Source organism: Myodes glareolus, chromosome X (genome assembly GCF_982192425.1).
Source record: "Myodes glareolus chromosome X, mMyoGla1.1, whole genome shotgun sequence".
NCBI classification, from domain to species: Eukaryota; Metazoa; Chordata; class Mammalia; order Rodentia; family Cricetidae; genus Myodes; species Myodes glareolus.
In genome coordinates this window covers 6242348-6259707 of record NC_142053.1, presented here as the reverse complement: position 1 = coordinate 6259707, position 17360 = coordinate 6242348, and positions in this window count along the sequence as shown.

Sequence of the window (17360 nt, the reverse complement as noted above, 5' to 3'; positions counted from 1 at the left end):
ACAAGAAGCCTGACCTAATGGGCCAATCAGTTTATAATCTTATGGAGTCTTGTGATTGATTTTCTCTTTGGGATTTGCCAGCTGTGGGGTACCAGGTGGGACGGAAACCCCAACAAGCCGGCCCCTCATGTTACATGGGATCCCAGGTCCAAGGAGAGATCCCCAGATTGTTCTCTGGAAAGAGGAGAGGGTGCCTGAAACGGCCTTGGCCCATAAACATACTGATGAATATTTTGCTTATTAGCATAGAATCTTCATCTGGCAATGGATGGAGATAGAGACAGAGACCCATATCGGAACACTGGACTTAACTCCCTAGGTCCAAACGAGAAGCAGAAGGAAAGAGAACGTGAGCAAAGAAGGCAATATCAGAGAGAACCTTCATCCGACAATGGATGGCGATACAGATGGAGACCCACATTGGAGCACCGGACTGAGCCCCCCAAGGTCCAAATGAGGAGCAGAAGGACGAAGAAAATGACAAAGGAAATAAGGATTGCGAGGGATGCGATCACCCACTGAGAGTTTACCAAGGCCAGTTGGACTGGGACTGAACGAGGACATGATCCAACCAGATTCTCTGAATGTGGCCAGATTCTGTGAATGTGGCTGGCCCAGAGTCTTTCTGAAAAGCCATTGACAATGACACTGGGACTTGTTTCCTCTGCATATACTGGATTTTAGGGATCCAGTCTGTCTGGACACTCACCTTCCTGGACCTGGAGGGAGGGGGGAGGAACTTGAACTTCCCACAGGGCAGGAAACCCTGACTGCTCTTAGGGATGGAGAGGGAGGAGAAGAGGGAGTGGGGGAAGTGGGAGGGTGGTGGGAGGAGGGGCGGAAATGGAAACTTTTATAATTTAATAAAATTACTTTAAAAAAAAGATGATATCACCCCTGCTTTCATAGAGCTTGACATCTAATGGAGGTGGGAATAGAGGAAGTTCTCAACTCCTAGCCACAGATACTATTTTCAAATGCTGAAATTAAGTAAAGATCTACTTGTATTTAGCCTGATATTGTCTCATCGAGCATCCAGGCTAACACATAAATTCTGAAACAGAAAATACTTCACAACATTAGTTAACTTTAGAAATAATAGACCACTTTTTGTTAAACAGTGCTAATTTTTCTTTTCTTTTTTTAGACTCAAGAGTTCCTTTCATATACACAATTCATTCTGAAAGTTTGCCTTTCGCGTGATGTAGAAAGTAAAAACTTTGTAAAATCCTAGTGTCTGTTTTAAAACTCTTATGGAGCCATGTGGGAGTTTTTAAAGACCTGCAGAAAGACAAATCTTATACTGCTAAATATGTTTTGTATGTGATAACTCAGTTACTCAAAGCTGACCTTTATGCTAATGAAAATAAAACCAGCTACTGGCAAGATGGCCCAGGAGTTAAAAGCACTCATTACTCTTATTGAGGACCCATATTTGATTACCAATATCAAAATGGTAGAACTGTCACAACTCCAGTTCTAGGAAATCCAATTCTCTCTTCTCACCTCCTTGGACATCAAGCACATACATGCTACACAGACATGCATAGAAGCAAAACATTCATACACATGAATTGAACAAAATAAGACTACATTTTCAACTATTACAATATTTTAATATTATATTCAGACATAAATGCATCTTATTTTATAGGAATAATCTATTTATGGACTTGGAGCCATACAGGTGGTGGTTTATTAGCTGGATTGCAGTGATGGTACAGTCTCAACATAGTTTTGTTTTGTCTTTTTTAAGTCTCGTAGTAACTCTATACGGCTCCTCCTCCTATTATAATCCAAAACTGATCTTTAGAAAAATAATACCTTTATAAAATTAACTCTTACAATTTTTGAACATGATACATATCTGTATTTTAGTTTTCTTTTAAATTTTCAATGGGTCAGGGGTATTTGCTTATCACTCAAGAAGCAGAGGCAGGAAGATTTTGAGTTCAAGGCTAGACTTGCCTATATAGTAAATTTCAGGCCAGTCAGGGCTACATAGTAATACCCTGTGTCAAAAACATAAATAGCACAATGAAATAAATTTTTCCCTGATTTTCTTTTACTTTTCTTGTAAGGTATTACAAATGAGTATATTTTGAATGCATTCTCCCACTGCAAAATTAACGATTGCTTTATACTGCTATCCTTCAATGGGGAATTTGATATTATTTTTATTTTAATATAATTTTAGTACATATTTATGTGTACCATAAATAATAACCAGATCAAGTTAATTGATATATCAACTACCTCCTTTTCTTTTGCTGAAAATAATGTGAAAAGCCTCTGCTTGCTATTTAATATAGTCACTACTAGACATACTAGCTAGACACTACTAGCTACAGTGCTATAAAATGTTATGATCTACTTGTCCTATATAACCTTCCATTATTTTTAGACAAGTATTACAACATTCAGAATACAAGTCGCTGTCTGGGATTCACATTGCAAATTGTCAAAATGGCCATCATAGTATATCAAATAACTAAACTTGTATACTCATACAAATTAAGTACTATACAATGAGAAAAAAACAAGCTGTAGCCTAAAGCAACATACAGGGTATATTGAAAATGTCTTTGATAAAAATAAGCCTATATGTTTATCTCTATACTCTGTTATTCTTCTTATATAAAGTAGAGAATCAGCCAAATTAGAACTATATGAATAATGTTAATAGGAGACAAGGGTGAAGACAGTGTTAGGGACTGACTGATCTAGATGGTGCTCACATGAAACTGTCTAGCATGTAAAAATTCAGCAGTTGTAATATGTCAAAAATAAAATTCAAATGTTAATTTAATTTTCAAAACAAAGGTAAAACTGAGTTTTCCCTCATTTTTTCACTTTATTTAAAATCAAACCAAAACCCAATGTTGCTGCCAAAAGGAACGCACTTTACCATGTATATGAAGAGAGCAAACTTAAAATAATTTCTTTAGCTATTGTCTACAAATTTCTTGGCAGAGGAACAGTTCCTGCTCCTGCAATAAGGCAACCCACACAGAGGGGTGAGTATCTGCCTGCCTGGCTGGCTGGAAGGTCCCCTCAAGGGAGTGCAGGGCACCTTCAGCTTCTGCTGCAGGGTCTTCTGTGTTCCACTCGACCCTGCCCACCGCCCACGGCCGCCTTTGGCTGCCCTTTTGTCTGTGGAGTCCTTGGACTACCAGGTGTCCCTGTATCTGTGCTGAGGAGTTCCATCCAGACGGGAACAGTTCCTCCACCTGCACTGAGGAGATCCACCTAGAGAGTCAGTCACAGCAAAGATTGAAACAACACACCAAGACTCTCTTGGCTGCATTTGAAGGAAGACATGGGCAGGCGCCAATGCAAGTATTCCGCCAACAATCTGAAAGGCAACATGACATCTCCAGAATCCAGGGATCATGTAACAAGAAGAACTGAACATCCTACTCCAGAAGAAATAGAAGAAATCAACTTAAAATGAAACTTTATGAAAATAATAGAGGAACTAAAATAGGAGGTGAAAAACTGCCATAAAAAATGGAGATGACAAACGAAAAGGTAGAGGAAATGAATAAATCTATCAAAGATAACTAAGAAAATCAAGAAAAAGCAATCAAACAGGTAAGGGAAACAGTTCAAGACTTGAAAAATGAAATGGAGGTAATGAAGAAAACACAAACCACTCTAATAGTAGGAGATTTCAGCACTCCACTCTCACCAATGGACAGGTCAACCAGACAGAAACATAACAGAGAAATAAGAGAACTATCAGATGTAATGAACCAAATGGACCTAACAGACATCTATAGAACATTTTACCCAAACAGAAAAGAATATTCCATCTTCTAAGAATCGCATAGAACCTTCTCAAATATTGATTACATAATTAGTAAAAAAAGCAAGCATCCATAGATACAAAGAAATTGTAGTAACCATTTGTGTACTACTGCCAGATCACCATGGAATAAAGCTAGAATTCAACAACAATTCTAACCCCAGAAAGCCTACAAACTCATTGAAACTGAACAGTCAACTACTGAACCATCCCTGGGTAAAGGAAAAATAAAGAAAGAAATTAAAGTCTTCCTGGAATTCAATGAAAACAAAGACACAACATACCCAAACCTATGGGACACTATGAAAGCAGTGCTAAGAAAGTTCATAGCACTAAGTGCCCAATTAAAGAAAATGGAGAAAGCACACATTGGAGAGTTAATAGCACACCTGAAACCTCTAGAAAAAAAAAGAAGCAGATTCACCCAGGAGGAGTAGAAGACTGGAAATAATCAGACTGAGGGCTGAAATCAACAAAATAGAAATACAAAAAACAATCCAAAGAATCAATGTAACAAAATACTGGTTCTTGGAGAAAATCAAAAAGATCGACAAACCCCTATCCAAACTAATCAAACGGCACAGAGAGTAAACATGCAAATTAATAAGATAAGAAATGAAAAGGGGGACATAACCACAGACACAGAGGAAATTCAGAGAACCATTAGATCTTACTACAAAAGTCTGTATGCCACAAAATTGGAAAATGTAAAAGAAATGGACATTTTTTAGATAAGTACCATATACCAAAGTTGAACCAAGACCAGGTGAACAATCTAAATAGACCTGTTAGTCACGAAGAATTAGAAGCTGTTATCAAAAATCTCCCCACCAAAATAAGCCCAGGACCAGATGGTTTCAATGCAGAATTCTACCAGAACTTCCAGGAAGTGCTAATACCTATACCCCTTAATGTATTTCACAATATAGAAACAGAAGAGTCATTGCCTAACTCCTTTTATGAAGCTACAGTTACTCTGATACCAAAACCACACAAAGACACAGCCAAGAAAGAGAATTACAGGCCAATCTCACTCATGAACATCGACGTGAAAATTCTCAATAAAATACTGGCAAACCGAATCCAAGAACACATTAGAAAAATTATTCATTATGATCAAGTAGGCTTCATCCCATAGATGCAGGGCTGGTTCAACATACACAAATCTATCAATGTAATCCATCATATAAATAAACTGAAAAAAACCATATGATCATTTCATTGGATGCTGAAAAAGCATTTGACAAAATTCAACACTCCTTTATGATAAAGGTGTTGGAGCGATTGGGGATACAAGGATCATACCTAAATATAAAAAAAGCTATTCAGAGCAAGCTGACAGCTAACATTAAATTGAATGGAGAGAAACTCAAAGCCATTCCACTAAAATCAGGAACACGACAAGGCTGACCACTCTCTCCATACCTCTTCAATATAGTGCTTGAAGTTCTAGCAATAGCAATAAGACAACATAAGGGGATCAAGGGAATTCAAATTGGAAAGGAAGAAGTCAAATTTTCGTTATTTGCAGATGATATGATAGTGTACATAAGCGACCCCAAAACTCTACCAAAGAACTCCTACAGCTGATAAACACCTTTAGTAATGTGGCAGGATACAAGATCAACTCCAAAAAATCAGTTGCCCTCCTATACACAAAGAACAAAGAAGCAGAGAGGGAAATCAGAGAAACATCACCTTTCACGATAGCCACAAATAGCATAAAATATCTTGGGGTAACTCTAACCAAGGAAGTGAAGGACCTATTTGACAAGAACTTTAAGTCTTTAAAGAAAGAAATTGAGGAAGATACCAGAAAATGGAAAGATCTCCCTTGCTCTTGGATTGGGAGGATCAACATAGTAAAAATGGCAATTCTACCAAAGGCAATCTATAGATTCAATGCAATCCCCATCAAAATCCCATCAAACTTCTTCACAGACCTTGAGAGAACAATAATCAAGTTTATATGGCAAAACAAAAAACCCAGGATAGTCAAAACAATCCTATACAATAAAAGTACTTCCGGAGGCATTACCATCCCTGACTTCAAACTGTATTACACAGCTACAGTAATGAAAACTGTTTGGTATTGGCACAAAAACAGAGATGTTGACCAATTGAATCGAATCAAAGACCCTGATGTTAATCCACAAACCTATGAACACCTGATTTTTGACAAAGGAACTAAAATTATACAATGGAAGAAAGAACGCATCTTTAACAAATGGTGCTGGCATAACTGGATGTCAACCTGTAGAAGAATGAAAGTAGATTCATTTCTGTCACCATGAACAAAACTCAAGTCCAAATGGATTAAAGACCTCAATATTAATCTGACCATACTGAATCTGATAGAAGAGGAAGTGGGAAGTAGTCTACAAGACATAAGCACAGGAGATCACTTCCTAGGTAGAACCTCAACAGCACAGACAATAAGAGAAACAATGAATAAATGGGACCTCCTGAAACTGAGAAGCTTCTGTAAAGCAAAAGGCACTGTCATTAAGACAGAAAGGCAACCTACTGATTAGGAGAAGATCTTTACCAACCCCACATCAGACAAAGGTCTGATCCCTAAATATATAAAGAACTCAAGAAACTAGACTTTAAAACTCTAATTAACCCAATTAAAAATTGGGGCACTGAACTGAACAGAAAATTCTCAACAGAAGAACTTCGAATGGCCAAAAGACACTTAAGGTCATGCTCAACCTCCTTAGCAATCAGGGAAATGCAAATCAAAACAACTCTGAGATACCATCTTACACCTGTCAGAATGACTAAAATCAAAAACACCCATAAAAGCCTATGCTGGAGAGGATGTGGTGTAAGGTGAACATTCATCCATCGTTGGTGGGAATGCAAACTTGTGCAGTCACTTTGGAAATCAGTATGGCGGTTTCTCAGGAAACTGGGGGTCAACCTCCCTCAGGACCCAGCAATTCCACTCTTGGGAATATACCCAAGAGATGCCCTATCATACTACAAAAGCATTTTTCAACTATGTTCGTAGCAGCACTATTTGTAATAGTCAGAATCTGGAAACAACCTAGGTGCCCTCAATAGAAGAATGGTTAAAGAAGGTGTGGAGCATATACACTTTAGAGTTTTCATCAGTGGCAAAAAACAATGACATTTTGAGTTTTGCATGCAAATGGATGAAAATAGAAAAAAGCTTTGCTGAGTGAGAAAACCCAGACCCAAAAAGAGGAATATGGTATGTCCTCACTCATAAGTAAATTCTAGCCATAAATAAAGGACATTGAGCCTATAATTCGTGATCCTAGATAAGCTAAATAAGAAGGTGGACCCAAAGAATATCATAATGTTATTCTCCTGGACACTGGAATTAGACAAGATTGCCAGGCAAAAGTTGGGTGCATGGGGGTGTGGGGAGTGGGGTGGGTGTAAGGGGAGATTGGCAGAGAGAAGGGAGAAGGGGAGGATTGGGGAGAGCTTGGGGGAATGGGATGGTTGGGATGGAGGAAGGGTGGATATGGGAGCAGGGAAGAAGATATCTTAATTAAGGGAATCATTTTAGGGTTGGCAAGAGACTTGACTCTAGAGGGGTTCCCAGGTCCAAGGAGATATCCCCAGCTTGTTCCTTGGGCAGCAGAGGAGAGGGTGCCCGAACTGGCCTTGTCCCATAGCCACACTGATGAATATCTTGCATATCACCATAGAACCTTCATCCAGCGATGGATGGAGATAGAGACAGAGACCCACATTGGAGCACTGGACTGAGCTCCCAAGGCCCAAATGAGGAGCAGAAGGAGGGAGAACATGAGTAAGGAAGTCAGGACCGCAAGGGTTGTGTCCACCCACTGAGATGGTGGGATTGATCTAATGAGAGCTCACCAAGGCCAACTGTACTGTGACTGATAGAGCATGTGATCAAATCAGACTCTCTTAATGTGGCTGTCAGTGAGGGCTGACTGAGAAGCCAAGGACAATGGCACTGGATTTTTATTCTACTGCATGGACTGGCTTTGTTGGAGCCTGGTTTGTTTGGATGCTCACCTTCCTGGACCTGGATGGAGTGGGGAGAACCTTGGACTTCCCATGGGGCAGGGAACTCTGGCTGCTCTTAGGACTGGAGAGGGAGGGTGAGGGAGGAGGGGGAGGAAAATGGGATGTGGGCAGGAGGTAGAAATTTTTAATAAATAAAAAACTACAAAAAATAATTTCTTTACAATATTTTTAAACCAAGAACAACATTAAATAAAATCACTATTCATTTAATTAACATACAGTTAATGGTTTCTGCTCTTATGATGGGCTCATCGTCTGTTCTAGATGCCACAGAGACAACAACGAATACAACAAAAAAGATTCTTGCTCTCATGAATTTACAGTTAATATAGAGGGAGAGAATTTAGTTTAGAATAGAATAAATAAGCCACATAAAGCAATATAGCATTGTACATGAAATATATGGGGGGTTAATATTCTGTGTGTGTGGGGGGGGTATGTGTGTGTGCATGTGCTGTATATATATGCATTTTCCTGTGTGTTCAGAGGCCAGAGGAAAACACTGAGTGTTCTCATCAATCTGTCTCCACCTTATGGAGACAGGGTCAGTCACTGAAGCTGGAGATAATCATTCCAGCTAGAAAGGCTGGTCAACAATCACCAGTGATCCTACTGTCTCTGTCACTCCAGTGTCAAAATTTTAGGCATGTGTCACCGTATCACTTTTGGCTTTTTAATTGTATGATGGGTATCTGAACTTAGGTCCTTGTCTTAGTTGGGGTTACTACTGCTGTGATAAATACACTGGGATAAAATGGTTTATTCAGCTTACACTTCCATGTCACTGTTCACCACTGAAAGAAGTTAGGACAGGATCTCAAACAGGGCAAGGACCTGGAAGCAGAAGCTGATGCAGAGGTCATGGAAGGGTTCTGCTTACTGACTTGTTTCCCATGGCTCACTCAGCCTGCTTTCTTTTTTATTTTATTTAAATAACTTTTTTCATTTATTTTACCTACCAACCATTTCCCCTTCCTACTCTCCTTATATCCCTTCCCCTTTCCCATCTACCCTTTCCCCATCCACTCCTCCTCCATCTTTACTCAGAAAGGAACAGGATTGCACCAAGCGTGGCACCTGAAGTAGATACAAAACCAAGCTCCTCCCATTATGTCAAGGGAGGACCAGGGAATCCAACATGGGGAAAAGGTTACCAAAAGCCAGCTAAGCACCAGGGAGAGGTCCTGTTCTCACTGTTAGAACCCTCGCTAATAGAACAAGCTACATGATTGCCACACACCTCCAGAGGGCTTAGGTCGCTCCCTTGCAGGCTTCCTGACTGTTGGTCCAGTGTCTATGAGCTCCTGCAAGCTTGGGTCAGCTGTCTCTATTGGTTCCCCCATCCTGGCAAACATAGCTGGTACAATTTCCTTTCTTCCGCTAGACTCTCAAAGCTCAGTGCAGTGCTTATCTGTGGATCTCTGCCTCTGCTTCCATCAGTTACTGGATAGAGTATCTCTGATGGCAATTAGGGTAGTCACCAATCTGCTTACATTAGATAGTCAGTTCAGGCACCCTCTCCACTATTGCTAGGAGTTTTAATTTTTGTCATCTTTGTGTGTTCCTGAGGTTTTTCCCGGCACCAGGATTTCCATAACCCAGAAATGACCCCCCCATCAAGAACCCCCATTAAAATGTCTCTTTTGTTTCTCTCCCGCTACATCCTGCCTCTAACCTGCCTCCTGCACCCAGCCCACCCAACCTATTCTCTCTAGTTCCCATCCCTCCATCCTACCAACCCCTGCCCCCAGTATACCCAGGAGATCATTTCTACTTCCCCTTCCCAGGGAAATCCACGCATTCCTCTTTGGGCCCTCTTTGTTTTCTAGCCTGTCTGGGTCTGTGGAATGTAGGTTGGTTATCCTATACTTTACTCCTAAGAACCACCTATGAGTGAGTATATACAATGTTGGTCTTTTAGGTATGGGTTACCACACTTAGAATGTTTTTTTTTCTAGCTTCATCCATTTGGCAGCAAATTTCCTGATGTCATTTGTTGTACAGCTGAGTAATACTCCATCAAAAAAAGGTACCATATTTTAAAATAAGTTCTTTGGTTGAGGGGCATCTAGGTAGTTTCCAGGTTCCAGCTATTGCAAACAATGCTGCTATGAACATAGTTGAGCAAATGGCCTTGTGATATGGACAGCACATCCTTTGGATATATAGCTAAGATTGGTATAGCTGGATCTTGAGGAAGATTGATTCACAATATTCTAAGGAACCGTCATACAGATTTCTAAAGTGTCAGCCTGCTTTATTATAGAACCTGAACACCATTCTCCAGGGTGGTACCTCCTGCAGTGAGTTGGGCTCTCCCACATCAATCATCAACCAAGAAAAGTTTACCAAAGGCTTGCCCACAGGCCAGTCTGTTGGGAGAATTTTCTCATTTGAAATTACTTGTTCCCAAATGACTCTGGCTTATGTCAAGTTATCATAAAACTAGTGGTGTGGGAGAATTGTTTGTGTTCTGTCAATCATATTTTAAATAAACGCTGATTGGCCAGGCAGGAGGTGTAGGTGGGAAAACCAGACAGGAAGTGGAAATGATGCAAGGAGAGCAGGAGAATTCTGGGAAGGAGAAAGCTGATTCCTCCCAGTCCTGCCCAGATCACCGAAGCAGCAGGATGTGAGCTGCCCCACTGAAAAAGGTACTGAGCCACATGGCTAACATAGATCAGAAAAATGGGTTAACCAAGATGTGAGAGTTAGCCAGTAAGAAGCCTGACCTAATGGGCCAATCAGCATTATAACTTACGGAGTCCTGTGTGGGTGATTTTCTCTGGGACTAAATAATTGTGGGGACCTGGTGGGAGGACAGAAAAACCCACAAACAAGCAGGCCCGGCCTTCTCATGTTACAAACTAGACAACACAATTGACTCCTTGTCAACTTGACATACAAATACATCCCTGTTAAGTCACAACTTTTGCTTTCTCATTCATACCTAGGATCTTACATTTAGAAACACAAATAACTTTAAAAGTCCTACAGTCTTTACAAATTTAAGCACATTAAAAGTTCAGTCCCTTTAAAATATCCAGTCTCCTTGAAAATCCAAAATCTCTTTAAAAATTTTAAAATTTCTCAATTTTAAAATCATGGCCCAGATGTCTGAGTTCTACATCCAGAAATTCAAGACTGCTGCCTGAGATGATCAAGACTCACAGGATACTCCAGTCAGGACTTGATCATAATTCAAAATTTTCTTTAGGTCCCCATAAGATTCTCAGCACCCCCAACCAGCCAGAAGTAGCCTGAAATACTATGCCCACATTCCCAAAAAATGGACTATAAATATTTTCCTTTGTTTAAAAAAAAAAAGAGGGGGAAGTGGTGCAGGAGAATTGTCTGTATTCTGTCAATTATGTTTTAAATAAATGCTGATTAGCCTGGCAGGAAGTATAGGTGGGTTAACCAGACAGGAAGTAGAGGCAGGGCAATGAGAACAGGGGAATTCTAGGAAGGAGGAAGCTCATTCCTTCGCAGTCCTACCCAGATCACCGAAGAAGCCGGATGCAACCTGCCACCCTGAAAATGCTACCGAGCCATGTGACTGACATAGATAAGAATGGGTTAAAATAAGCTACAAGAGCTAATAAGAAGCCTGAGCTAGTGGGCCAATCAGTTTTTAACCTATGGAGACCTCTATGTGATATTCTTTGGGACCTAATGACTGTGGGAACCAGGCAGGACAGAAACCCCAACAAGCCAGCCCTCATGTTACACATGTGCATGCCACTTGGGATGATACTGCTTCCCACAAGAACCATGGACTAGCTACCAAAAACCCAGTACTAAGCATGAGAAACCTTTCAAGTTGTTGATCAGGGAAGTCTAAGAGACTCCCCAAACAACATAGGCTACTTTTCTCAAATGTTCTCCCAGAGGCTAAAGGTAAGTACCAATTGTAGAAGACACTATATACTTCAGAGACACAGGTCTCAGAAGATTCAAGTTGGATCTGACTTGAATGCCTCCTTCCAGAAGTTCCGTGCAAGCTGCTAATGGGGTGGGAGGAAGTAATCAATAGATCCACAAATTTTGATGCCTATCCCCCACAACAATAACCATCATAGAAAGATATACCAAAAAGTGCAACAGTGGCAACTATATCTTGATGGTAACCAATAACTCTTTTACTGGACTTAAGGCCTCCTCAGCAGAAAGGAAATCATGGCTAGTACTAGAAATTTAATCTCACTACTAGATTATCATTATTATTGTTATTATTATTATTATTATTATTATCTAATCTATTAGATTAGAAATCTAATCTAACTACTGGCACTAGTGAGATCATAGATCCAAGAAGAGAACCGAGCACTGCTGCCCTACTAGACCAGCACAATTCCTAACTTCATTCTAAAACTTACCCTTATACCCACACATACGTGTAGCTCTCACCCCTCATCAAATAAGCTTCTCTTTGCATCAGATGAGGACAAACACAGAAAGCTAGAAGTGATCCCAATGCATAGAACAATTGACCACAGGCTGTCCAGCCAGAATAGACACATCTACAACACGACACCTGCACTCAGTGTTCAGGGGATGTTGTGGAAAAGTGAGAGGAAAGATTTTGTGAGCTGGATGATAGGGAAGTATGCTGTGGGATTGTGTCTCCGTGAAATGGCAGGGAAGCTATACTTGTGATACCTTACCAATATGGCCCTTTAAACAAGACCTGAAAAATGGCAACACCAATAAACACACTATATGGAAGAAGAAAATCTCATGGGGTCCCACCTCTGGACAAAGAACTACAGGAAACTTGGGAGTGCTGAGAGTAAGAAAATTAGTCCTCCATAAAGGTGAGCCTTCTACTTCTTGGTTATCCAACACCAAGTAGTCAGTCCTGAAAATATCTGTACAACAAACATTAAACCAACAGAGCAGGTTATAGGTTTTGTGTATGTGTATGTTTGTATATAACAACAATAAATAGAAATCAACTTACAAGGTACAAAGGTATATGGGAAGGAATGGATGGAGGCAAGGGAAGGGGAAATGATATAATTGTGTGTATACACACACACACACACACATACATAAAAAGAGTTAAAATGGAGTTACCCTACAAAGAGGCTACAATGTCACTACTAGACATCAGAGACAAATAAAAAAAATCTCGGAGTCAGAAAGTAGTTTCTTTTTTGGAGTTTTTGGCCATTGAAGTCTCATAGACACCCACAAACAGTACAGGTTATAGTCGATGCCTTTGGTTACTCTCAAGAACCAAGACTCTATCACCGAAGATATCACAATTTTGCATCTTAGGACATGAAGAAATCAAGCTGGTACTAACATGAAAACTTCATCTCTAGTGGCTAACTTTCATAGTTATGGAAGATACTATTGGTGGAAAAAAAACAGTCATCAGTCATAGCCAGTCATGAACCTGGAAAGCTGAAGGAATGACTGATATGGAAATAATGCCCACTGATGCGATGTTATAGAATGGGGTGGCTCTCGGAGGAGCTAAGAAAAAGAGAGTTAGTGTGATCAAAGCACATTGTACTAAATCCTCCAAAAACTAAACATGTTTGACAGAAAATCGGAAAAGCCAGATGAGTTGTCAAAGCAGTTGAAGAAAGTCAACCACTAATATTGGAGAAAAAGCAGAAGCATGTAGTGTGATAAACATCAAAGTAAAAACATGTTTCCAGATAAGGAGTAGTCAGCTATTCCCAACACTTGAGAAATCTTGTAATTACAAGAACATAAAAGTGTTCCTTGGATTTAGTGGCCTACAGATAATCTTGTTAAGGACAGTTTCAGTAAAGTGGCATGATCAGGACAGTGAGGCGGGAAGAGGATAAGACAACTATTTTTCCGAAGTTGATATGATGAGGGAGATTAGGCACTGCCTGAAATTAGATGATGGACAATTAGAAGAATAAAGATAGAAAACTTTCCCAAAAAACTAATAAACCTAATAGAGCAACTTATAGAAAGAATTGCAAGACACAACCAATAAGGATTTATTAGAGAACTGCACAGTAGATTTACCATCAATGTACACACCAACCAATAAAATAAAGAAAATCATAGTCATCTTTATACCCCCTAGGTAAAAAAGTCAAAATATTTTCATGTTTTAGCAATTTTGGTTTGCTTTAACAAAATTCTATATACTAGGTAACGTATAAACACAGAAATTTGTTTCTCACTGGGAAAAAAGTGCATGGAAGAGGAAACTCCAGTATCTGGGCATCAGTACAGTAGAATTCACATGAGCAATCTTTTCAATCTTTTCCTACTTGCACACTGCTAACTTCTCATTGTGTTATTACAGTGAAAAGAGACTAAGGTTTTTCTGAGTTCTATTTTATAAGGACACCAATGGGCTACATTATTGTGATCAAATTCCTTTCCCAAAAGTCGGTCTCAATATCACCACATTGTGAGGTAAAATTTCACTGTATGAATTGAAGAGTGGGACAAAATATGAACTCCAGAAAATTTTGTGAAATTTTTCTCAAGACACTTGGAGCATAATGGGGTTTTATCAACTTAATAAAATATATGCAGAAAATCTCTACAGACAGTGTCATACATAATGATGAGAGGAAATGATTTTCTTCTAACATTAGGAGCAAGAAAAGAATGCTTACTCTTCCTATGTCTATTCCACATTGAATGAGAGTTTCTGAGCTGAGCAATTCAGCAAGAAAATGAAATATGATGCATCCAGAAAGGAGAAAAAATGAAACTACCCTTGTTTGAAAATGAAAAGGTTTTACATACAGAAAATTGAAAGTAATCCACACAAAACTATTAGAGATAATAAGTGGCCTTAGCAATTTTGTAGAGTTCAATATCAATATACTAAAATCAATTGTATTTCTCTACATGAGTGATGTACAATATGAAAATGAAATTAAAAAATTTCATTTCTAGATAGTATAAAGAATAAAACACTTAGAAATAAATCTAACAACAAGAGTTTATAACAGGTACTGTGAAAACTACAGTGCATTGTGGAAAGACTGAAAAATGGAAACATCATTCATATTCAACAACTAGAGGGCTTAATATTATGATGACAATACACTCAAATTGTTTTTTTTCATGTTTTTCCAAATGTAATCCCATATATTTTTGATGCTATCATAAACAACACTGCTTTTTTAATGCAATTAGGTTTATCTTTACTCCTGCATAGAGCTGTTATGAACCCTTGCATATGCACCTTGCATCTGTTAAATTCATATATTAGTTCTAATACCATTTATATAGATTCCATTCCTATAGAACCATGTGAAAATATAGAGAATTCGAATTTTAATTTCACATCTAGATACCTTTTATTTCTTTCACTTTATTATACTAGTGAGAACTTCTGCATTACTACTTAAAGATTTAGTTAGCTGCTTTTTATGCATCTACTGAGATAAAACTCTTCTTTGATAGCTCACCAGCATGATTGATCTCATTGACTGGTTTTCATATGTTTGACTAATCCTGAAAGACTGATTTAAATTTCACTTTGTCCCAGTGTATTATTATTTTATATAATCTTTTATCAAATTTTCTGAGAGTATGACTAATTTTTGCATCTGTACTTGTGGCAGCTATATAATGTTTAATTTCATTTATAATTTCTGTTAATTTTTGTTATTTGGATAATTTTGGAATCATGGTAAGATATTGGAAAATGTTTAGTTCCTCTTCAATAACCTCAATCACCTTTGTGCAGATTGTTATTATACATTTTTCAAAAAAATTTAGTAGTCTAGGTCTGGTACCATACACTTGTAATTCCAGTAATCAAAAGGATGAGGCAGGGGAACCATGAATTTATGGCCTGAGCTATATCACATGAACCTAGTTGATAAATGGATGGAAAGGTGAAAAGGGAGGAAGGAGAAGGAAAGAAGAAGTAAAGGAGGGAGAAAGGGGAGAGGAAAAGAGAGAAGGAACAGCCACAATAAACCGTTTCTTCAAACACACTCCACATCTAAATGGTTGCACCACCTTCTAAAGGTCCCATAGACTGACAACCAAGGACTAAGCACATGGTTGTTGGGGAACATTTTTTATCTATTTTTCTTCCTTGTTAATTTTTGTTTTTATGATGTGGTGCTGAAGATTGAACCCACCACCTAGGGTTATGATATGCAAGTGCTATGCTACCGAATTACATCCCCAGCTCAAACATTCTCTATCTAAATTATAATAGTTATAAACTATAAACCCATTTGGGACAAAGAAAATGACTCAGAAGGTAAAAATACTTGTCATGCAAACCTGAGAACACTAAATAAATACCCAGAGCCCAGGGTGTAAGGAGAGAAACATCTCTTCATATGTTTTCTCAGATCTCCACATTCATTGTGTGAGAATGCATGTGCACATGCAAACACACCCAACACAATAATGGTAATATTAAAACAATAGTAAAACATAAAAGAAAACTCCATAGGATTTTTTCATTATATAAAATAAGTTAATGTTATTAGTAAAATACTTTTAATAACAGTCTCATCCTTTTGTCTAAAACAACTGAATGTTTGTCACTTCTGTCATCCTGAATTGATCATTTGTCTCATGGTCCATCAGTTGGCTAGAAGCTTATCCATTTTACCAACCTCAAAGAACTGTTTCAGTTTTCTTGATTTTCCATTAAGTTTCAAAATGATTCTTGCTGGGAAGTGGTAGTACAAACCCTTAATTCCAGCATTTGGGTGTCAGAGACAGGTAGATATCTGAGTGTGTTCTATATAGAGTGAGTTCCAGGAGAGTCAGGGCTACATAGAGAAACCCTGTCTCAGAAAACCAATATATATACATTCTCATTTCTATTTCACTAATTTCTCATTCATTCTTTATTATTCCAATTTTTCTTCTTGCCTTCAGTTTTTTTAGCTTCTCCTAATCACTTTTCCAAGCTTCATACTAATTTAATTGACAATGACTTTCCTCTCTTCTAATACATATCCTTTAATGCTTATCAATTTATCTGTAGATTCTACTTTAACTGTATCCCCAAACCACTAATTTAATGTTCTTATTCAACTTAATGTGCCTCATAATTCCTCTTTTAATTGATCTTTAACCAATCGGCTATTTAGAAGTGGTATGGGAGAATTGTCTGTATTCTGTCAGTCATGTTTTAAATAAACGCTGATTGGCCAGGCAGGAAGTGTAGGTGGGAAAACCAGACAGGAAGTGGAAATGATGCCAGGAGAGCAGGAGAATTCTGGGGAGGAGGAAGTTGATTCTTCCCACTCCTGCCCAGATCAGTGAAACAGCAGGATGTGAGCTGCCCCACTGAGAAAGGTACTGAGCCACATGGCTAACATAGGTCAAAAAAATGGGTTAATCAAGATGTGAGAGTTAGCCAATAAGAAGCCTGACCTAACAGGACAATCAGCATTATAACTTATAGAGATCTCAGTGTGATTTTTCTTTGGAACTAAACAGCTGGGGGTACCAGGCAGGACAAAAACCCAAACAAGCCAGCCCTTCATGTTACATAGAAGTATGGTATTTACATGCAAATTGTTTA